General features: G+C 45.6%; 1 protein-coding gene across 17 annotated transcripts in view; it reads right to left on the reverse strand.

Annotated features, from left to right (window-relative positions):
• Positions 1-23875, reverse strand: part of NCOA2 (nuclear receptor coactivator 2) — a 2606235-nt gene that overhangs the window by 406676 nt on the left and 2175684 nt on the right. The window lies entirely within an intron of this gene.

The raw sequence follows: 23875 nt of genomic DNA on the forward strand, positions 1-23875 counted from the left end.
GATCAGCCATCTTCCATCCTCTTAGTATTTTGTTTCCCTCCATTGCGCCTCTAAAGATCAATATTTTTTTTTTTTACATGTAGTCAGGTCTTCCCAGCACTATTGTCTTAAAATCAAGAGCAATCCTTTCATTTAGAACTTTTTCACAGATCTTATCAAACCAAAATCCCCTCACTCTTGTACAGTCACATAACATATGCTCAAGCATGCCAGTGTCATGCACGCAAACCCAGAAATCAGAGCATTCACTCCATCCTCTTTTCTCTAACCTCTGCATGGTCCAAATAAAATTATTTATGATCTTAATTTGGCAGGATCTTTCGGTTAATCCTAGAGAACAAAGTCTGATGTTCACACACATACGTGACCAATGGTCCTCCGTAATGTCACTCCCAATCCTCCAACTCCATTCCTCTCTCAACGAATCACTGCTTTTATATTCTGCCACAATCATTCCATATACGCGGCTTACCAAACCACACTCTCCCACTTTTGGTTTCTGCTTAAGCATGCCCACAGTTAGCCTCACTTCCATGTTAACCTCATCAATCGCCTTCCTGATTTTCCGATAGTCTGACATACAAAAATTAGAAATATTGAAGGTTGATTGTAATTCCTTCGCAGTCATCCATCTCCCATTTTTGGAAAAGGTCTGCTATCCATTGCACACCAGCAAGAAACCACTCTGACCAAAACAAAGCCTTACCCTCAAACTTAATGCTCAGGTTCAGCCAGACTGAGGCACCAGGATCTCTCAATGCATCAATTCCCATAGAGCCATTCAGATTCTTCCATGTACTCCGCAGACTCTTTGTCATGGATCATTTATACCACATGTTCTAGGCATAGTCGTTAATAGACCATAGGTGTTAGTGGACCATTGTGACTGGTTTCGGCACCCACCCACTTATCTGGATCTGGTTTTAGAAAATCAACTAAGGTTTGTGACATAAAAGCCAAATGATATGCTCTAAAATGTGGCACCCCCAAACTCCCCTTAGCTAAGGGCAATTGTAGTTTACTTATTTTTAATCTTGGTGGTTTTTGGTCCCATAGGAAGTTTTGAATGAGTCTATCCAACTCTTGCCAATATTTCTTTTCAATATCTAGTGGGATCATGCTTAGCACGCAGTTTATTCTCGGTGTTGAGACCATTTTTAATGCATTTACCTTGCCCCAGAGCGATAGATGCAGTATATTCCATCTCTCTAAATCCATTTTGAACGTAGTATAGACCATATTCATATTTTCTTTAATGAAGTCGCAGATACTTGGCAAAACCCACACTCCCAAATACAGCAGTTTTCGTGCACACCATTTAAAACCAAAGTGTGTGATAAAGTTTTTGTGACAAAGAGGCACCAAGGGCAGAACCTCTGATTTAGCCCAGTTTATTTTGTAACCGGAGCATGGGTTAAAGACTGTCAAAATGTCTGTAAGTATGGGCAGTGATTGATTTAGATTCTTGAGAACTAATAACAAGTCATCGGCATACAGCCATATTTTTTGTTATAGACCCCCAACAACGTATGCCCTGTAAACCCTTTTCTGCCCTCAGTGCTATAGCGAGAGGTTTAATTCCAATGACAAATAATAAAGAGGACAATGGACACCCTTGCATTGTACCACGCTCTAATTCAAATGATTCTGATCTTTGACCATTGGTGTTGACGTCAGCCGTTGGTTTGGAATAGAGCAGTTTTACCCAAGTTCTAAAACAGGATGCGAAACCCCATTTTCTCAAGGACCGTAAACATAAATTGCCAATTTACTCGGTCGAAGGCCTTTTCGGCATCCAGTGACAGAACAGCGGAATCTTCTAGTGAATCTGTTGCCACTGATATGGTGCATAGTAGTTTTCTAATATCGCTGGAAGTTCTTTCCTTTACAAACCCTGACTGATCATGGTTTATTAATTTTGGTAATAGATTCTCCAGCCTCAGCACTAGTAACTTAGCCAATATTTTGTAATCAACATTAATTAGGCTAATCGGTCTGTAACTTGAAGCTAGTGTTTCATCTTTACCTTTTACCTTTTTTTTTTTTTTTTAAAAGAACACCGAAATCATAGCATGCCTTGTGGTGGGGGGGAGCAATCCCCTAGAATGAGAAGTTGTGAACATGTGCATTAAGAGATTCAGTGCCGAGTTGGGTAGCCATTTATAAAATTCCACTGGTAGCCCATCCGGCCCAGGTGATCTTCCGGTATTCAATTTTCCAATTGCTTTCTTAACCTCATCCAACGTTATATTTCCTTCTAGAATTTTTGATTCCGCCTCTGTAACCTTTGGAAGTTGTAGTCCCTCTAGGAATTCTCCACCAGTCGCAGCAATGTGTGGTTCATTTCGGTATAGCTCTGTATAGAATGTCCTGAACACCTAGTTAATTTCTTTTGCCTTGAAAGTGATTTGCCCATCCATGCCTTTGGTCCCTGATCACATATAGATTATGTAAATGTGAACCCCCACCCCACCCACTCTGAAGTAGATGCAAAACACAAAGAACAACGTAAAAGATGAACTTGCATAACACTTTCCAAAGTGTCCAGTGCCCTGGACACCTCTCCTAAATTATTAGAACTCAAACTAAATTTTGAACTCGGTTAACAAATATTAACAAACCCAGTTCTCCCATTGTCCATCCCAAAAACCACATGCTTGTATATTCTCTGCCATTAGACTGGAAATCCTTTGTAATTTTAAAAATAATTATATATATATACATTTTTCCATAGGAAAAAGCAATACAGATGGCTTATTAGGCCTGTGAAGGCATACACTTGTGTAGTCCATCCACCTCACCTTGGCCCTTATGAACCTAACCAATGAGGTGGCAGGGCTTAAACTCCACTCCAGGCAGCCATCTTCAGATTTTGCGTCGTGGTGACTGTAGGATGATGACTCACTGGTTATGGAGCAGCCCCCAACACCTCCAGGGAGGTGGGCGGGTGCATGTGAATGTATGAAAGATGCCAATGCTGGAGATGTGTGCCCCAGCCTGCCCGGGATGCATTTGTACAGAGTATTAATGTGGGCATGTCACCCCATGAGCTGTTGACTTCTGTTCATTGGTGGTCTAGCGCTTCTTGTATGGGCCTCATCCGTAAACTACAATTGGAATTAGGAAGACACAAGCGGACATCATGCCAAGAAGGGATTTGAATCATCGACTCACCGTGGACAATGCATTGCTGGGAAACTCGGCAACTAGTGTTAGGGAGAATTCTAATTTCTGTGCCAATTCCCTTCAACCTTAGAGACCCCCAGCGCGTTTGCTGGACTTAGGACTTTTTGATTAGATTTTGTGTTTTCACTGTTTTTGGAGTCTGAAACTCGATAGGCATCTGCTTTTTGTATGGTGACACACAGCACCTTCAGTACAGTGTCACTGAGAAATCCTTTAGATTTCTCATAAGGTTTAAATACCTTCTCTTGTACGAACTACAGTTCTAAACAATAGTAAAGTGAAATTGACTTTACTTACCTTTTCTCTTTGTAGGTCCAGCACACACCATCTTATGTGGAGTGCTAAGGATTTACCTAGTAGTCCTTATCCTACTCTCTCATGTAACATTTTTATGTTACCCTCACTAGTTTAAATGGCTGGTGGTAGTGGTTTACTTTTTACTACCATTGTGCTTCTCTACGGCAGGCTGAAACCTCAGCTGCAGTACATCACCCATGGAAGAACATTTTGTCAAAATGGCCCCTGTATTCTTTTTTCACCATTTTCGGTTTGTGAGGTCTTTCCTGGGTTTTACTCTGTGCGCTGAGACAGGTTTGAGCCCTTTGTTTGTCTTGCCTTTGGCAAGCTTCTGTCCTTAAGCTCCAGTGTCTCTGGAAGGACAGGATGTGAGGGAGGGTCCTGAAACTCCTATGTCCTTTGTCTCTAGGAATGCCTTAATGCAACTAGTCCTGATTGGCTGGCTGTCCTTTCTGGACAGCCACCCTGCTGTGTGATTGACAGCCTAGGTTGTGCATAAATGGAAAAACCTGCTTAAAAGGCGAGAGTTTTGGCACTACAAGCAGAGTCGACCACTGGAGAAACACCCGACGAAGAAACCGTGAATGAAGCTTGCTGCAACCTCATAGACCCTTGAATTGCCCGGTGAAGCCCTGCTGCTGTGCAGAACTCCTTTTTCACCTGGACAGAGAAGCTCTGGACAGAACAACTTCTCTCCTTGGGTTAGTGAGACCAACTAACCCCAAGATGAACTCCACTGGACCCCCACCCTCGACATGCTGTGCCCCTCCATTGCTTCGGAAGCCCAATGTCAGGGGTCGAGTGTCTGTAGTCGAGTGCAACATCTGAACGAATCCCGCTAGAAGCTCCAGGAGTCTCCTAAGGACCCTCCGAGTCAGGACCTCCAGATCCAGAGTCCCCTCACCAGAGTACAGGACCGAGGGAGTAAAGAGTCCAACCGCTGTCTAAGATCTGCAAAAATGCTGTTTGCTAAGCGCTGAAACCGGGATGTGCAGCTGAACCTAAAAATAGCCTGTAGCTGCTGACGACCTCACAAGTACCGCCGCAGGAGCCCTCTAGACGTCCTCCCTCTTGTCCCCAAGACTGAGGCTCAGGAACAAGGGTCTGCACTGCTGTAGTAAGACAGAATCCAGCTGGACCACTCTTATTCAAACCAGAGGTACTGTTTAGGCTTGGGGAACATAACTTCTTTCCTTTTAGCCGTGCTCTTCTCAGTTGGGAATTGCATTGGCTTAACTTTTAGCATTGATTCCAACTCTCTTCTCACAGGCTTTACAGCTTGTGACCCTACATGTGATTTTTGTAAAGACTCCCTAAACTTTGTGCAAGACTTTGATCTAAGAAGTGCATCAGATCCATAGACTGTGTCCCAAACGACTGTCTGACCTGGCTCCCTCAAGATGCTTCTAGTCCATTGACTGATACTTTTTGGCCCTCATAGGTGGTAGCTTGTTGTATACTGTTACTGCTGGGAAAGGCTTATCTAGATTTCATTGGAAGAGTTAGTTGCCCTCACATATCCTGAGAAACTGTCTAACCTTTCCCCTTCCCTAACCTTTCCTTTCAACACCCTCAGAATCTGCAAAGTATACTAGTGAGATATATAAATGCCATTTCTGTCCTTGTGATTGAAGTTACCTCAGGGTGTAGGAAAAGTGTAAGACGCATATCCAAAGATTATCCACTAACTTGTTTTGATTCTGGAAAGTCATTTTAAAGTATATTTACATTGTTACAACAAATTGCCTTTTTAAAGAACGCTCAGTTAAAAATTGATGTTAATTAAATAAGTAACTATTTATAACCGAAACCTTGAGTGTAAGTGTTACAGGGCTACTTGTATTTACGGATTTAATTTGTACAGCTCACATTTACCCCTCTTGAGATAGACCTGGCTGCTCAGTCACACTACCAACATGTGTAGTACAGACCTATACCAAAAGGTGGGTGACCTAATAACAAGCAGGTAAGTGTTGTGTAGTCTCACACAGTGTGACTGCACCAATTCCTACCTTAACAGTGCGCTTCCCAGGGCGGGCAGGATCTTAGCTTGGAGACTGAGGGAGGTACAGAGGAGCAGAATGGTGAAGGCAGTGAAGAACGAGGTGGGGGAGCTGGGTTATGATACTCCCCACATTGGAGAGGCCTTCCGCCGATACTATGAAAGGCTATACTCGTCCGAATACAAGGGGGGCGGGGGGGAGATTGAGGAATTCCTAAACTCCATACAGATCCCGTCACTGACTAGGGAGATGGCGGAGGGGTTGGAGGGCCCGGTGACCGAGGAGGAGGTGGAACATGCAATCAGTGGTATGAAGGTGGGCACTTCCCCGGGCGAAGATGGTTACTCAGTCTACTTTTACAAAAGGTTTCGGTCGGCCCTCGCCCCCCACCTGGTCAAGGTGTTCAATGCGGTACTGGAGGGGGGTCCTCTCGCGGACTCCATGATGGAGGCAATCATTGTAGTGCTCCCCAAGGACGGCAGAGACCCCTCGGAGTGCTCCTCCTACCGCCCGATTTCCCTGCTGAATATTGATGTCAAGATCCTGGCCAAGGTTATTGGGAGCCAGGTGGAGGGGATCCTGCCGAAGCTGGTCCACGGTGACCAAGTGGGGTTTGTTAGGGGGAGACAGGGCTCAGATAATATTCGTAAAACTATAGACTTGTTTCACTATGCCCAGGTGTCGGACCTAGACGCGAGCGTACTTTCCCTGGACTCAGAAAAGGCATTCGACAGGGTTGAATGGAGGTTCATGGAACTCACCCTTCAGAAGATGGGCATCGGGACACACATCAGGGACTGGGTGGCCGCGTTATACAGGGCCCCAAAGGCCAGAGTCCAAGTGAATGGTAGATTGTCAGACCCATTCCCCCTATCACGGGGAACAAGGCAGGGATGCCCACTCTCCCCGCTGATCTATGTCCTAACTATGGAGCCCCTGGCAATAGCAATCAGAACACACCCAGACATCAGGGGGATCAGGAGAGGTGATGTAGAATTTAAGCTCTCCCTGTTTGCGGACAATATCCTGGCCTACCTGGTGGACCCAAGATCCTCACAACCCCCCCCCCTCCTGTCCCTGCTGACCGCATTTGGGCGCTTTTCAGGCCTAAAGATCAATACATCTAAATCAGTCCTCCTCCCCATGAGAACTCGGGACCTGGGCCTGGACTCCCGGGACAGTCTGGGGGGAATAGCGGTGGGGAAGACCTCTATTCGATACCTGGGGATCCTTTTAACCAGGGACCTATCCAATCACACCCCCGCTAACTATGATCCCGTTATGTCACAGGTCACTGCCGATTTAAAGAGATGGGGCTCCATGATCCTGTCCTGGTACGGCCGTATGACGGCAGTGAAAATGAATATACTTCCGCGCTTACTATACGTCTTCACTGCTCTCCCTACCAGCGTCCCCGACCAGACCTTCAGGGTTCTGCAGAACACGGTGCGCGAGTTCGTATGGCAGGGCAGGACCCCAAGGACCGCGAAGGCCATTCTTACCCTACCTAGCGAGGAGGGGGGGTTCAGGCTGCCTGACTTCCACCTTTACTTCCGCGCCACCCAATTGCGCGTCCTCCTGGAACACATGAGGGAAGGGATGGGCACATACTGGTCATACCTGGAGGACATGGATGCGCACCCACTCAAGGTACTCGACCTCCTATGGGCCCCACACAAATTCATCCCGAAGAGACTCAAATCCCACCCAACACTGGGAGTTCTCTGGGCAATCTGGAAGGAGGGCCCCCAGACGGCACATCTGACATAACGACCGTCCCCGATGTCATCCCTTTGGGGTCACCCCCTTAGACTGGGAAGCAGGGGGTTCCGTAATGCACAGTCCTGGTCAGATTCAGGGATGGAATGGGCAGGACAAATGTTTAAAGAGGGAGAATTCCTGCCATACGAAGATTTGAGGGTCGCCCTCGGACGGGAGTCAATCTCCATATTTGAGTACCTCCGCCTGAAGGGAATCCTATGTGATCAATCATGGGGCCAGAGTCTAAAGAGACAGATGACCCCTTTGAGAAACTACTCGATACTGCGACCTCCAGGAAGGGGGCAGTCTCTGCAATGTATAAAATTTTGAACACTGTTGACCTGGGGAGAAGGAGGGGGTTCCGCACTTTTTGGAACAAACTGACTGGGGAAGAAATCTCGGAGGATTCCTGGTCGAGGATATTTAAAATAGCATTCCACGGGAACCTGTTCACAGCGGATATGGAGCACAACTTTAAGATCCTACAGTGGTGGCACAGAGTCCCTGTCAAACTGTCAAAAATGTTCACGGGAATATCCCCCGCCTGCCCGAGGGGATGTGACCAGGTAGGCACGAGGGGCCACATGTGGTGGCACTGCCCGAAAGTGCAAGCATACTGGGAGAGGGTAAGGGGTTGGATCGCTGAAGTCACGGAGGAACTGCTTCCCCATAATCCCCTGACAGTGCTGCTGGGCCTTCCCCAGAGGATACAGATGTATACAGATACCCGAGAATGTGGGAAACAATGCTGAGGGCTGGGAGGGTGGCCTTGGCCCAGAAATGGAAGAGCAAGGAGACCCCTGCAAAGGAGGACTGGCTACTAAAGGTTGATGGACAAATTAACGGCGATGATGAACAATGACATGAATTCTTTCCAGGCTAACTGGTACGGGGTGCAGCAGATCTGGGGATGGGAGGTCCACTGATTCTCTGGGAGGGAACATGGATGGAAAAGGGCGCCCACGGCCCGGGGGACAGCGGAGGACATACAGCCAAACATGCAGTTGAAATTCTCGCTCTTTCCCGAGCTCCGGTCACACAAAGTGTGCAACGCGTCTCCCTGTAAAGGGGGTTCTACTGGGTCTAAGTTATTGGGGGGGAGGGTTTGTCTTCTTGGGAGGATGCGGGGGGGAGGGGCTCTTTTTCTTTTCCTCTTTGGGCCTGTGACTTGTATACTCTATGGTAAAGCTTTCAGCCCGTTATATTATGAAAATGCTAATAAAACAAAGTTAAAAAAAAAAAAACAGTGCGCTTCCCAAAGACCTCTGCTAGCACTCCAGACTCCTGGGGGATTCCTCGGGCATAGGAACCCCTCTCTCCCCCAAGGACTCTGCCAGGGCCTGAAGGCAGTCATGAAAGGCATTAACGGATACTGAGGGTTCATTGTCCTGGGCTTCATCACCCGACCCCTTTTTCACAGACTGAGGGGAATCAGGGCCGTGGGACGGGTGCCAGCGGTGTCCCCCCCAGGTCCGGAGCCGCAGACAGGTCCAACGGCTGTTGAGGGGGAGGTGTTGGTGGTACAGCAATAGGTAGAGGGGTCAGAACAACCGGTAGGGCTTGGACCGGTGGAGGAAACTGCACTGGTACCGGCAGCGCTGGAGGAACAGGAGGTGTAGAGGAGCGGCCCAGGGTGGTGCCACCTGCGGGAGGACCCCCTTCACAATGTCATTCAGGAGCCCATTTATCCGAGGGAAACACATGAGTAAGAAGGCGCTCGAAGAAGCAGTCTTTGCAAACCCGCCAGGTACCTAGGGGCCCAGCCCTCCGAGGCGCTGGGCCTCCGCTCCTGGAAGCGCTGAGGATGGAGGAAAGGGGATGGGAGGTATGAGTAATACTGTTAGTTTTCTGAACAAGGTCAATGCTTTGGTCTGTGTACTTTAAAGCATTGTGTTGTGTTTTCATAATTGTGTGTTATACATTGTGATATTACTTATTTTGCTAAGATTCCTCTTGGCCTACTTATATTTAAATAAACCCTTTATTTTTACAATACATAGTGATGAAGTGTTTCTGTGGACCATATGTATGCTACAATTTCTTTGTACCAAGCTACAGCCCTCTCTCCCTCCTAAAATAAGCCAAATACTCAGGTGGTACAGCTTTATACTAAGAGTGGAGTTTTGTACTGTTTACAAAGCCCTTAGTTGGACTTCAGAAAAACTGTCCTAACAGAAGATCTGACAAGATTTTGCAGGACTGAATTTCATGATGGGAGAGGAAATAAATACAATATTTGTGAGAGTATCTAATGAAAATTACCCTCTTGCCACATTTGCTGCAATCCCTGAAGAGGGAGGTCTTCTCCTGGGCAGCCTGCATTTCTGTTCTGACTCTGCCATGAGGTGACACCAAGGCCCACCAACACACAATGTTTTGAAGGGAAAGAAGAGAGTGACCTGAGCCCAGGAACACTAAGCCAGTGAAGCCTCAGTCGCAATAAAGGGAACGCAATACTGTAGGTAGAGAAAAAATATGATTTAGATGATAAAAGCGAATAAAGCTCAGAGAGCTTGAGAGGATTCCCTGCTCAGTAAGACCACAGTGAAACATCTGAAGATGTCTGACTGGGGTGGAGCTTAAGCCCCCCTGCCACCTCATTGGTTAGGGTCTAAAAGGATCAAAGGAGGTGGGGGAACTGCACAAGTGAGAGGCTACAGAGGCCCTATTGGGCTCGGTGTGTAGCATTTCCTTAAGGAAAGATTTTAATATAGTTTATAATTAGTTAAATTACTGAGCATTCCCAGTCTGACGTCAGGAATATTCAAGCATGTGAATCTATGAAAGATCCAATGCTGGAGAAGTCCGGGTTTCCAGTATCCTTGCTAAAATGAAAATTACTTTGGTGAATGTGTATGCTCCCAATGTAGATGGCCCTCAGTTTCACAGGTCCCTGTTTGAGATATGCATGAAATCCATTGAGTCTTGTATTTGGTCAAGAGATGTTAATACTATCCTCTGTAAGCATCTTGATAGATCGACCACCACTCCTAGACAGCTCTCCCACTCGGCTCAGGAAATGAAGAAGGGTATGGCTACGTTGGGCCTGGTTGATACTTGGAGGACAGCCGATCTAGACCTCACTGAATACTCTATTCTTCAGTGCATGACAGCTAGTCCACAATACAATACAGCCTAGGACCCTTTCAGACCATACGCCTTTGACGTGGTCCTTCCATACAACTGATATTCTCCTGCAGTGCCCACCTTGGAGATGCATGTTCCACTATCTTAAGGATATAGCCTATAAAGCAGAGATGGAGAAAGCTATTGTTGAATAGGGCCACTGGCCGGCTAGCAGATAGAAGAGCATTGGGACTGGCAACCAAAACTTCTTCAGCTGCGACTGCTTTCTCGCCCCTAATTCCCTATCCCCATTGTTATCTTGCAATACCTGGCGGAATTCACATTTAATGGAGCATGGCGGACAATTACACTCAATTGATTTATTGAAGATAGTGGCACTACAAGAAACATGGCATACTGCCCCTCTCGTCATTAAAGGGAGGAATATGATTAATAAGCTTGCAGTACAGGGTGCTAGTGGGAGCTCCAAAGGTGGTTTGATAATCAGAGTTCCTAATACAGCATCTATTGAGGAAATAGTCTGCCATAGTAATAACATTTTGGTGGGAAAATTGACCTTTATTGATGAAGTAATAAACATGGCACTAGACCAACACTGTTATCGAGGTTATATATATCTGCCTAACCGTGTTGCACACAAGTATATTTTAAACATAACAGAACATCTGTTGACTGAATATTGGGGGGGGGGCTTTTCCAACAATCAGTTGTGGGACATTAATGCAAGAATCCTCAATGAGAGTTATGAAGGAAATTTTCATCTACTGGTTCAACTCATCTTCATCAACATAGACAGTGTAATAGGGGCTTAATTAGGGCGTCATTACTATACTCATTTGGTTTGGCCATGATCAATGGCAGTCGTCCATCTGATGAACCCACCTCAATAAACTAGAGGCACTTTTTGTTAGGCAGAGTTTGTATGCAGTACCCTTTGGGACCACTACGCACAAGTATAACTACAGGTGTAAGCAAAACTAACCTTTGGTAGAAGTCTATACTACACAGTTTTTGGTAGCGGAGCTGAGCAGCCAGGCTTATAGCAAGAGGGAATGTGAGCTGTAGGGATGTTACACAGAGATCTACAATCACAAGTATTCAAATAAACTCTTACACTCAAGTTTTCTTGGTTAAACACTTAATGTTTTATAACTGACTGTTGAATAAATTAATAACTAGAAGGAGGTAGTTAATATCATACATCAATACACTTCAATACTATACTCGTTAACCTTCTGAGGCATTTAAACTACTTTGAAGGAGGCGCAAAATGGCATTCAGAATACTTTGAAGGAGGAGCAAAAAGGAATAGGTTCAGAACATAAAAGAATTACATTTTCTTAGACAGTGCAGATACTTTGAGTTTACCAGAAGAGTCAATTCAATTCAATAGAATAGGTCAAAGTCAATGGGCTAGAGTCTTGGATAGGTAAAAACGGTTCTGGTAGGTAAACGGTAAAGTCTCTGTAGAAGTTCTTAGAAGTAGTTTGTAAGCAGACTAATTATACTTTGGGTCACAAGCTGATTAGGCCTGCTAGTTGCGAAAGTTTCAAGCACTTTCAGTGCGAGAGGTAAGTACTCTCAGTCAAGTTTCACAGTACCTTTCAGATGAAGAAAAAGATGCAGCTGAAGGCTTCTGTTCCTGGCAGTTCCTACAGATCTCGCTGTTCCTGAGCCTCAGTCGTGGGGACAAGAGAGAAGACGTCGGGGGGGACTCCTGCACTGCACTGGTCAAAAAGCTGGCACTTGGCAAATCTTCAATTCCGGTAGCTGTCGTTTAAGCACACAAACTGCTGTCCTCCTCCCCTGTTATTTGGTTCCCTGCAGCACTCTGAGGAAAATAAAACCAGCTCAGAGAATGGTATCCAGGTGGCTTACGGGTCGAGTTGATTGGTCCCACCAACTCAAAGGGAGAAGTCGTCCTTGCAAGGCTTCTCTGTCGAGATGAACTTAGTGATTCGGACCTGCAGCAGGGCTTCACCGGGCAAACCAACATTCCAGGAGTTGCAGCAGCCTTCCTCTTCGAGCTAGTCTTCGGTTCTTCCGTTCCAGTGGTTGACTCTGCCTTCCGAGACAAGAGACTTGCCTTTTATCCAGTTTCCTCCCATTAATTCCAGCCTAGCTGCCAATTACCCAGAAGGGGTGGTGTCCTTGCTGGACAGTCAGACAGCCAATCACGCCAGAGTGCATTTGGGTCTCCTAGGAGACTAAGCACAGGGAGCTTCGGGTACCTCGCTCACTTCCTGCCCACCCCAGACACTGGTGCGCCAGAGGCAGTCTTCAGTCCTGAAGCCTGACAAAGGCGATGAAACAAAGGGACCAAACCTGGTTTGGTGCGCAGTACAAAACTCTATAGGGACCTTTTTTTAATAAAGAAATGGCGAAAAAAGAAGACCGGGACCTGTTTAAACAAAGGGGGCTCAGACGCCATCTTGAAAAACATGGCTCCCGCGATTTAACGTTACTGGTGTTCGCAATCGGGAAAAATCATGGTAGCTGGTTGTAAAACCACTGCCACCAGCAATTTCGATAGGAAAGGGTAGCATTTGACTGCTACATGAGTATCTAGACACACGGGATACTAGGTAAAACCCCACCAGCACTATTGTAAGATAGGGTGTGCTGGGTCTAGGAATTTAAAAAGACTGGTAAAGTCAATTTCACTTTACTTACTCTGGGAAACAGTAGTTTATCCCAGAGAAGGTATTTAAACCTTGGGAAAGCCTGTAAAGGTTTCCCTGTGCCACTGCACTGAGAGTGCTGTGTGACACACATGAAAAAGATGATGCCTATGAGTTGTCCAAAATTCCATAACCAACGAAAAACACAAGAGTAAAACACACAGAATTAAAAGATCAAAATCCCAAACTTTAGCAAAAGAGTTGGAGGGCTCTAAGGTGGAAGGAATTGGCCCATTTAGGAGAATTCTTCCTAACACTTTTAATAGTGTCAGTATGATTGACTATTTCTGGTTCTGGCTCTACTGGAAATCTGATTAAAGACATGAGTATATTGACAAGGAATGAGATCAACCATTATCCATTGGTGGTATTGCTCAACATATGCACTCCTATAAAAAGACTGAAGGAGCTTGGAGTACTGACCATCAATATGCAGCTGAATTGAATTTGTTGGAATTCTCAAAATACAGAGATTGCGAATTTGCAGTCAAATGTCTGCTTAACATTTATTGAGGCATTGTTACAAGGGCAGCAAACTGAAAATGAGGCGAAACGTTGCACTGAGTGGTATGAAACTCACATCAACAAGTTAAAAATCTGCATTCTGATGAATATAATCACTAAAGCTAAGATAGTGGTGTGACTTAATGCAACTGCTCATAGCCATCGATTTGACAAAGAGCTCAGCGATAGGAAAAGGGAATTGCTCGCCGAGTTACGCAAGGTAGCCAGAAATAATCTCCCCACTGCTTATCACGTGGATGCTGTGAAAGTAAGACGGATCAATTATAGGAAGTGGTTGAGTAGGCATAAATTGGATATTGATCATAAGAAGTGGGAGACACTACTGAACAGCTCGCAAACTAATAACGGGAAACCGTTTTGGAATGTTGTTAACGCCCATAATAGTGCTAGCACTATTAGCAGGGTTTCTGAGAAGGATTGGGTCGACTTCATTGAATCCACATTGGATAAGACACTTTCTGGTAAATTAATAAGGAATGAGCTCTGGGTTTATACTCTGGAGTATGGGGACTCAGTAACAATTATCGGATCAACTAAATCTTCCAGAGCTCCTAGCCCCGATGCCCTTTGTAATTAGTTCATTAAGGCTAATTGTATTATCTGGGCCAAGACGCTGCACTGGCCGTTTCATCTGATCAGTTTAACCAATGTTTTACCCACTACTTCGAAAGAGTATTGTTGTCCCAGTTTACAAAAAGGGGTGTTGAACAAATCTCAGCAACTATCGTTTGCTGGCGATGAACCCTCAAACATTTTCACGTAAGTGATACTACAGGAGTTAAAAAACTGGATAAGTGATAACAACATTATCCCATTTAATCAAATTGGATTTAGGCGTGAAGCGAACACCATTGATACAAACTGGAACAACCTGGAGCAGAATTCTCCCAGTTGCTGAATACTGGCACCGGGGCACTGAATAATATCTGGTTGAGTTCATAATCCTGTGTGTGAGTAGGATGTTGCTGGTAATTAGGTCTCTCAGAAGCACCGGTAGTGATCCCAAATATCCTTGGTTGCTGTGTTTAAGGGGGGGGGGGAGTTTATTTGTTGTTGGTTGGGGGGTGGGTTGACATCACACTGATTGGGAAAGGGATGAGGGAGTGGTGGGGGGTGTAAGACAGGCATGGTATCAACAGTAAGACAGACACAAGTGACCACAGTTCAAGGGTGTTTATTTAACTTCAAAAAGGGTATCTAATCCTAAATCTACAAATGGGAGCAATCTACGACCATTAAATAATAATAATGTAGTCCTAGTGGTGTCTTGTCAAATAAAAGGGCCTATATTAAAAAAAAAAAACTATTGCCAATCTGTACCTCTAAATACAAATAGTGTGGGAATAATGTTATGAAAAAGAAAGAAGTGTTCAAAATACGTCAGGATGTTCAGGCTGTTGGCCCCCCTTCCCCACGTTTTCAGCACGGGACGAGGTGGTTCACTCGAGCGTAGCACAGTCTCTGGCTTCTTCAGCATGAGGTTACAGTTCAATCATTAGCATCAGGGCCTTCAGAGCGTAAGTCTCCTTGCTTCTAAAAGTCGCTTTACTCAAAGGGCCTGATGCAACCAAATGACAACACGTTATTTTTCACTTTAGATTTTCACCAGTATTTACATCAGGTGATTCACTATTCACCCTGAATCCCCCTCATCCAGGCTCAGATCCTTTTTATACAATGCTAGTAGGTTATTCTTTATCGCGTAACTCATGGTTCACCTCGGATCCCCCTCAGCCGGGCTCAGATCCCTTTATCACAATTAGTCTCCCTCACTCAGCCCAATGTCAATTTTACAAGTATCAAAGACTTTCAGATGTGCACAGAATGGCTTGATCCATTGCAGGACCACTTCGATTTCACAATTCTCTTATGTTAGCAGCCTTTCAGTTGAATACCTAACAGACATTCGAATGAGCACCCACGTGGCGCCGGACCACTGTCTTCGGTATTGCATTTCGGCTTCAAGGCTCATTCACTCATCTTCTGTTTTAATAATCTTCTTTATACAATGCTGCTGCTTGCAACCTTGGTTTCCAGAGAGCCCGGTCTGGTATCAGCCTCCCAAGCTCACCGGCTGTGCAGACTTCACTGGTGCTGCTTTGTTGCAGGAGCCAAGGACAGTACCAGAGCAGCAAACACTTCTCCCTGCCTTGACTATCAACGCAGAAGAGCCCCGGGTACCTCTGACACACAATGAAGGATTCTTCAGCTTTAATTCCAGGTCTTACGTTTTCTATTCTCCAAGGCTCATAAAATATGCGGTTTTCCAGTGAAAAGGTCAAGGGCTTTTCCCTCCTTGCAATCCTCTTCGGTTTTGCCATCTTCTGCCTTCTATTAAACTGCCATCTTCGAACTGCTGCTTCCTCGTGTGCTTTGCCTCGCTCAGATTGTGCTTTTGTGCTCAGCCTTTTATCCGTGTGGGTAAGTGTGATGGAAGTCAGGTGAGTGTAATGATCAGTAATTGCCTGACCATTGTTTGTTTGTTTTTATTACTTGTATTGCGCACCAGACTCAGGGGTAACCGGGCGCATTTTATAAGACAATTTACAGCTTAGTTACAGGAGAAACACATGGCAGCAAGAAACAAGAAATATACAAAGAATATAAATATACAATATACACAATATACACAACAGGCAGGCATGCTGGTGCACGTATTTACAGTTCTGCTTAAGCAGGCAGTAACTGCTAGGCAGTGTGCAAAATGCAGAAGTGGAGAGAGATGCAGGATAAGTCCAGGCAAGATGGTAGTCTGTTATTTATCTGCGTCTTTAATCCACCTTGTGAGGTTGTGTCGGAAGGTGAAGTAAGGTTGGTTTGTCCGCAGGGTGGGTGGTAGGGAGTTCCAAAGTTGAGCTGCTTTGACCTGGAAGCCACAGCCACCGACTCTGGACAATTTAAATCTGGGCGTTGATATGTTGTTAGAGTTAACGGATCTGGTGAGTCTTGTTGGTTTAGTTCTCGTGAATCTCGCGGAGAGGTAGCATGGTGCGGCATTGTTTAGGCATTTGTAAACAAGTGAGGCCACTTTTAGCTGGATTTTCTCCTGAGTAGAAAGCCAGTTGCTGGCCCTTTCTAGTTCGGTGATGTGGGTTCTCCTGGGAATGCCTAGTGCTGCTCTAAGCGCGTTGTTCTGTAAGATTTGAATTCTTTTGATGACTTCCTTGTTGGCCCCAATATAGTGCGAGTTGCAATAGTCCAACTTTGATAACACGAGCGCTCTCGCCAGTGTGATGCAGCTATTGTTGGACAGGAAGGGTTTGCCTGCTCTTATCAATTTGCAGGTGTAGGCGGTGGCAGAAGCCATCGCGTTCACCTGCTTGTTGAAAGAGAGGGTAGAGACCAGGTAGAAACCCAGAGCTTTCACCGCGTGAGCGGTTGTGATTTGGTTATTATCTATGTTAAAGGAGGAGTAGTTGGGGCCCAGTTTTTTTAGGGTAGCTGGTGTGCCGAGGATAATGATTTCAGTTTTGTCATCATTCAGGCATAGTCCATGAGTGGCCATCCATGCCTGGATGATGAGATACACCCTGTTCACCAAGGCCAAATCCTTATCATAATCACCAGTAAGTGGTAGGAGAATCAGAGTATCATCTGCATAGTTAGTGTAGGTGATACCAAAAGGGGCTTCGTGAAGATGTTGTAGAGTGTAGGAGAAATGCAAGATCCCTGGGGCACGCCGCATGTAATGGGGATGGAGTCTGCTGCTGCGGTGGTGGTGAAGACTCATGACCCTATTATTGAGGAAGGATTGGATCCAGTCTGTGGCTTCTTCAGAGAAGTGTGCAGCCATGTCTAAATGCCTACAAAGGACCTTGTGGTCAACAAGGTCAAATGCAGCTGATAGGTCCAGAAGGAGGAGTAAGGCTGGTTTTCCTTGATCCCTTAGCTTGTCAATTTGTGCTTTTAGATCTAAAAGGGCTGTTTCGGTCCCGTGCTGGGGACGGAAGCCAGACTGCTGTGCTCCTAGCAGATTGTTGGTTTCAAGGTGTTTCTGAATTTGTGAGTACGCCACTTTATAATTTTTAGGAGGAATGGCACAGTGGTGATTGGATGGTAATTCGTGGGTACGGCTGGGTCTGTTTTTTAAGCAGTGGGAGAAGATTCTTTTAAGTTGCTCGGTATGGATCCTGTTGTGAATGAAGCGTTAATGAGTTTTGAGATAAAGGGAGCCAGGTCTCTGGCTGCATCCTTTATCAGTTGGGCTGGACATTGGTCCCCCTGACAGTTTGATGGTTTTAGTGACAGAATGATTTTTTCAGTCTCAATAATAGAAACTTTGGAGAACTTGAAGCGAGGAGTGTCAGTGTTATTTTTAGGGGGGGTGATAGACATTTTAGGATTCGTATCCAGGCTGAGTGAGGCTTTTTTCTTGTCAATTTTAGATTGGAGAGTTGACACTTTGTTAGCTAGGGCTAGCTGAATATTGGTGCACCATAGTTTGTCTTTGACACAATTGTCTGGCACTGGGATAGGAGATTCTATTTCCTTTAGGATGATAAAGAGTTCCTTCATGCTAGAGTTGGCTTGGGCTATTCTAGTGTTATAGGTTTTTCTCGTTTTGCCGATAATATTTCCTTTTTGTAGAGGGTAGATATATCCCTCAGGGTGATTTTATTTTCTTCAGAAGGTTGTAGTTTCCATACGACCTCAGATTGTCTTTTTTTGGTGCTAAGTGTTTTCAGATGGGGGGTGTACCAGGAGTTGAGGTGGGCTTTAGGTTTGCTTTGTCTCATTTTGAGTGGTGCAATTGAGTCCAGTGCAGAGGCCATGATTTTATTATACTCATTCACTAGAGTTTCGGGGTCCAGGTTGTCTGGTAGTGAGTTGAGTGTGGGGAGGATGAGCGGGAGTAAGTTATCTGGGGTGATGTTTCTCTTATCCTTGTCGGGATGGACAGAGCTGGCTGGGCTAAGGTAGGAGTAGTTCTGTCCGTTTCTAAAGCAAATGTTGTAAGGTGGTGGTCTGTCCAGATTTGGGGAGAGATCGATAGGATGGAGGCGTTGCAATTGTGGTCTGCCACCCAATCAAGTATTCTGCCTTTGTTATGGGTAGAGTGAAGTACTCTTTGTGAGAAGCCTAGTTCAGAGAGTAGGTTAACCACTCTGCTTGCATGTGGGTCGTTTTGGTCGTTGAAGCCCAGGTTAATGTCCCCTAAGAGGATGGCCTGTGATTAATTTTTTAGGTTATGAGATAGAGTGGTGGAGATGTCCTCCTCAAAGGTTCCGATAGAGCCTGGGGGTCTATAAATCAAGTGGATGGTGAGGGTTTGGGAGTTGTTAATAGTTAATTTGGCTGTTAGGCTTTCACAGGATTTAGTGTCATTAGATGGGACTATCCTGTTAGATGGGTTGGATTTGACAATAAGGGCTATGCCTCCGCCACGGGCTTCGCTTCGGTCTGATCTTAGGATGGTGTAACCATTAGGGATCACTAACATGATGGCAGGTCCTGCCGCGGCATGAAGCCAGGATTCCGTAATGGCCAAGAAATCGAGGTTTTCGGTCTGAATGAGATCAGCAATTTCAATGGCATGAGCAATCATGGATCTGGCGTTAATTAAAGCACCTTTAAGGTGGGGGGTGGTGGATGGAGGTGTGCATATCTTTTCTTGGGTCATGGCAGGGGAGTGTATGCGTACATTCTGTGTTTTGAGGTTAGGGATGTGAAGTTCTTCTGTACTCCTGTTAAGTGTAGGCTTGCTACGGTTGGACGAGGTCAACGTTCTAGCGAGAGGTTCATATATTTTAGCAAGTCTGGCTCGGAGTCTGGCATTTCTTGATGTAGTGTTGCACGGTTTGGACTTGAATGAGCAGGGCTGTTGATGTTCTTCAAGTTGGTCATTGTGGCTCGTTAGTGGTTGAGGATGTGTCTGTGTCATGGTGGGAGAGAGGGCCCAGAGTTGAAGGGTAGTGTAGTCAATGGCGGGGACTGAAGCGATCCCGAGTTTGTAAACTAGGAATGCTGTTAGTGTGAGAAGGGCTAGTGTGACTCGTAAGGTTTGTATCTTGTGGTGTTGTCGTGGTAGGGTGGGCAAATCAAGCTGTAACAGTGCTATCTAGGTCAGCCTATCGGGGTAAAACAAGTGCGCATGGGAAAAAATGCTTCAAGTGTATTGGGCAACACCTAGGTTTGTCTTCGCTCACAGGGATTTGTCCACGGGAAAGTGTTTGTGTTGGAAAAGGGGGCGGAGGGGTTGAGTACCTAAGTATCCTAACTGGTAGGATGGGATAAAGGTGTTCCAGGGAAGGGGAGACCGTGTTTCACCATCCAGTGTCCCACTTCAGCTCCCCAAAGAACCCTCATCAAGGTGATCCTCCCGCACTGGTCCAGCCCCAGGAACTGGATCCAAATGTGATGGCCGTGTCTTGGCCACCTGGATGACAGCTCCCCGGGGACTAGCGAGTGACACACCTTCAGGTTTCTCACATACCCTTCCCTTGTGTGATGTAGCGATGTAGCCGCATCAATTTCACAAAGGAAACCGAGAAAGGAAATCCACGCTCCCTTTATCTTTGCCTTTTCGGTGCTCCACTGTGAAACAGTAGGGTTACAGGTATAAGAACTATCACCTGACTCTAGGGTTAGAATTGTTTCGTTGGCTGATCCAAACTAGTGGAGAATGATACGTGACGAGTGTGAACTTTCAACCTAGCAGGTAATATCTAAGGTGGGCAATGGCCCAGTTGATGGCAAGGGCCTCTAGTTCCAGCACAGAGGAATTGTTTTCACGTGGGAAGAGTGTGCGACTAGTAAATAAGATAGGATGTTCCCATCTGTCGCAAACTTGTGACAAGACTGCTCCTAGCCCTGTAAGGGATGCGGCTGTCTGTAATATAAACTCTTTCAGGAAATCTGCTACCTTTAGGATCGGGTTCTGGCACAGGGTTTGTTCCTCATCAGTCCAATGAATTTTCTAGCGTTCAGCGTTCATTAATTTGTCAGAAGTTAGGGATAAACCTAGGGTAATAACTAATTAACCCTAGGAATGCTCTAAGGTCTCTTAGTTTTTGGACTAGAGGTATCTAGGACGGTCTTCACTTTCTCGCTTTGAGGTTGGACACTACCATTCCCTACAAAAAAGCCATGGCGTTAGGCAAGATTGTAGGCAGTACCCTTTGGGTGCACTACAATAACCCTGACGACATGGCAATAGCAACCCAACCTTTGACATAAGTCTGCACTACGCAGGTTGGTAGCGTGTGGAGCAGCAAGGTTTATCTCAAGAGGGCCCAATGTGAGCTTGTAGGAGAGTTACACATTGATTCACAGTGGCAAGTATTCAAATAAACTCTTACACACCAGGTTTCTTGATAAAACAATTATTAATTTATTTATCAGTCAGTTAGAGTAAGCCTTCTTCAGAAGGGGGAAATATAAAACAGCACACAAATATATTTTCAAAACACACACTCTTAAGTTTCTAAATCAGTAAGTACCCTTTTGGGATGGCCCACAGACACAACCTACAACTTTAGGTGACTTCAATAGCTACGGTGCTGGGGACATTGATATATCACTGTTGCATTTAGAAGAGTTTAGGAATTAGGTTAAAGGAAAAGGTTATTACAACATACAAGAGATCACAAATATTTTCAACCAGGCAAATACTTTTGGATCCCCCAACAAGAGTTATTCAGTGGAACAGGCTAAGCCAAAGTCAATGGGCAAAAGTCTATATGAGCTGAAGCCCACCTTTGCAGTGAAGTAAGAAAAGTCTTTGAACAATGTTTTTAGAAGTCTTTGAAGAAAAATAAGAATCAATGTAGGGTCACAAGCTGTTAGACTTGTGAGTAGTAGAAGATGCAAGCAACTCTACAGCAAGGTGTAAGTTCTCTCGGACTTTAAAATACCTTTGGCTTCAAAGGAAAGTGCAGCAGATGACTTCTGTTCCTGTGCAGCTCTGCAGATCACACTGTTCCTGGGCCTCAGTCGTGGGTACAAGACTGAGAACTTCTGGGGTCTCCTGCACTGCAATGGGATAGTCACCGCTTGCAACCGGCAAACTTCAAACAAGTGGCATTTCGGTGTTTCAGCTCCTCGCGACTCCCGAAAAATATCAACACTGCAGTTCCTGGCTGTCGAGATGGGCTTTCCTTGCTTCTGGGGTACCGTACTCTGTTGAGGGAGCTCAGGCTCGATCAATCCTGCTTCCTGGGAGTCCAGAGGATCTTCCTGGAGCTCTTGGCCAGCTTAAAAGCAAAGCACACAAACTGGTGTTCCTCTCCCTGGCTATTTGGTTTCCAGCAGCAACTACGTGGAAATTCAACCAGCTCCGAGAGGATGTCCAGGTGGCTTACTTTGGAGTTGATTGGTCCCACCAACTCAAAGGGAGAAGTCATCCTTGCAGGAGTTTCTCTGTCGATACGAAAGTGGAGTTTCAGCACAGCAGCAGGGCTTCACCGGGCAAACCAACGTTCCAGGAGTTGCAGCAGGCGTCTTCTTCAAGTTCTCTTCGGATTCCTTCGTCCAGTCGTCGACTCTGCCTTCCAAGTCAAAAAGCCTTCACTTTTATGCAGCTTGCTCCCATTCATTCCAGCCTAGCTCTCAGTCACCCAGCAGGGTGACTGTCCTTGTCGGACAGTCAGCTGGCCAATCACCACAGAGTGCATTTGGGTCTCCTAGGAGACTAAGCACAGGGAGTTTCGGGCCCCTCTCTCACTTCCTGCCCCCGCCAGACACCCTGGAGCCAGAGGCGGGCGTCACTCATTAATCCTGCCAAAGACAAAACGAACAAAGGGACCAAACCTGGTTTGGCGCGCAGAGTAAATGTCAAGAAGGACCTTTCAACAAAGAAATGGCGAAAAAAAAAAGACGGGGCCATTTTGACAAAAATGGCACCCAGGGGTGCTTTACCGTGCCTATGAACGCAGCCCACTGTAAAATCCTATAATGGTAGTAAAAAGTAAACCAATGCCACCAGCCATTCAGTGAGGAAAGGGTAACAAAAATGTTACATGAGAAGCTAGACAAAGGGGATACTAAGTAACCCCTCCAGCACCCTATTGTAAGATAGTGTGTGCTGGGTCTAGAAAGTTATAAATGTAAGCAAAGTCAATTTCACTTTACTGCTCTGGGAAACGGTAGTTTATCCCAGAGAAGATATTTAAACCTTTGGGAAATCTGAAAGACTTCCCTGGGCCACTGCACTGAAGGTGCTGTGACACACAATGTAAAAGATGATGCCTATGGAGTTTGTCAGACTCCACAACCAAAAGAAACAGAGTACAAAATCACATTAGAATACACGAGAGTGGGAAAAAGGGTCTCACTCTTTCCAGGTTAAACAAATCAAGTCCTCAAAATCCAGCAAAGTTGCTGGGGGTCTCTAATGTAGAGGGAATTGGCACATTTCTGAGAATTCTCCCTAACGCAAGGTATTTCACAGCTGATTGGGCTAGCCTACATTTGCATAGATTGGCAGTCAAGGCGGGTTCCCTGAGGGCTCTCATAATAGTAAAGAGGTGGAAAAGATGGCCTTCCCAGGTGTTACTATAAATTACTATATCGTCAATGTAAGCGCCACAGAAATCACAGTAGGGCTGTAATATTCTGTCCAAAAGACTAAAGTGGCAAGGCCCTCTGTAAGCCAAAAGGGAGGACTTTAAACTAAAACAACCCCAGAGGTGTCGAGAAGGCAGTCTTCTCCTCATCAGTTCCATGTACTGGGACTTGCCAGTACCCCTTGGTTAGGTCTAGGGTGGATAGAAAGGTGGCGTTTCCGAGTTTATAAATTAAGTCGTCAATGCGGGGCATGGGATAGGCATAGATATCGGAGATGGTATGAACTTGGCGGAAATCTATGCAAAACCTCCAGCAATGGTCCGGTTTTGTGACCAATACTATAGGGGAGGACCAAGGCTTGAAGAGGGTTCGATAATATTCGCTCTTTACATTTCATTTACTTCCTCAAACACGATCTGTTTAGGGGCTTCTGGGAGTCTTTATTGTTTTAGATGGACTACTTTTCTTTAGGTTTTCTAATATAGTGATAGGTGCACTTCGCTCTTCCTGGTTTCATCAGGAAATGATATAACTAAATCTTTTAAATCTTCTTGATGTTGATTAGATAACTCTTGGGCAATTAATTTGAATGTATATATTTCTTCTGGTACCAAACAGGATAGTATTGTGGCATTGGCGGCTGAAGGATTTTGCTTCCACTCTTAAGAGATTTACATGCAAAACCCTTCGACGAGCGGATAGGCTTTCCTCCTGAGGAATGAAAGGACAGTTGTTGCCATCGGGTGCCTAGGGCACTTGCCGTCTCCGTGTCCGTCTTGATTGCCTGGAGGGATTCATCCACAGCCTTTTCGAACAGGTTGTCCCCGTCAA

This window comes from Ambystoma mexicanum, chromosome 5q (assembly GCF_040938575.1).
Source record: "Ambystoma mexicanum isolate Mex_15411 chromosome 5q, UKY_AmexF1_1, whole genome shotgun sequence".
In the NCBI taxonomy this organism is placed as follows: Eukaryota; Metazoa; Chordata; class Amphibia; order Caudata; family Ambystomatidae; genus Ambystoma; species Ambystoma mexicanum.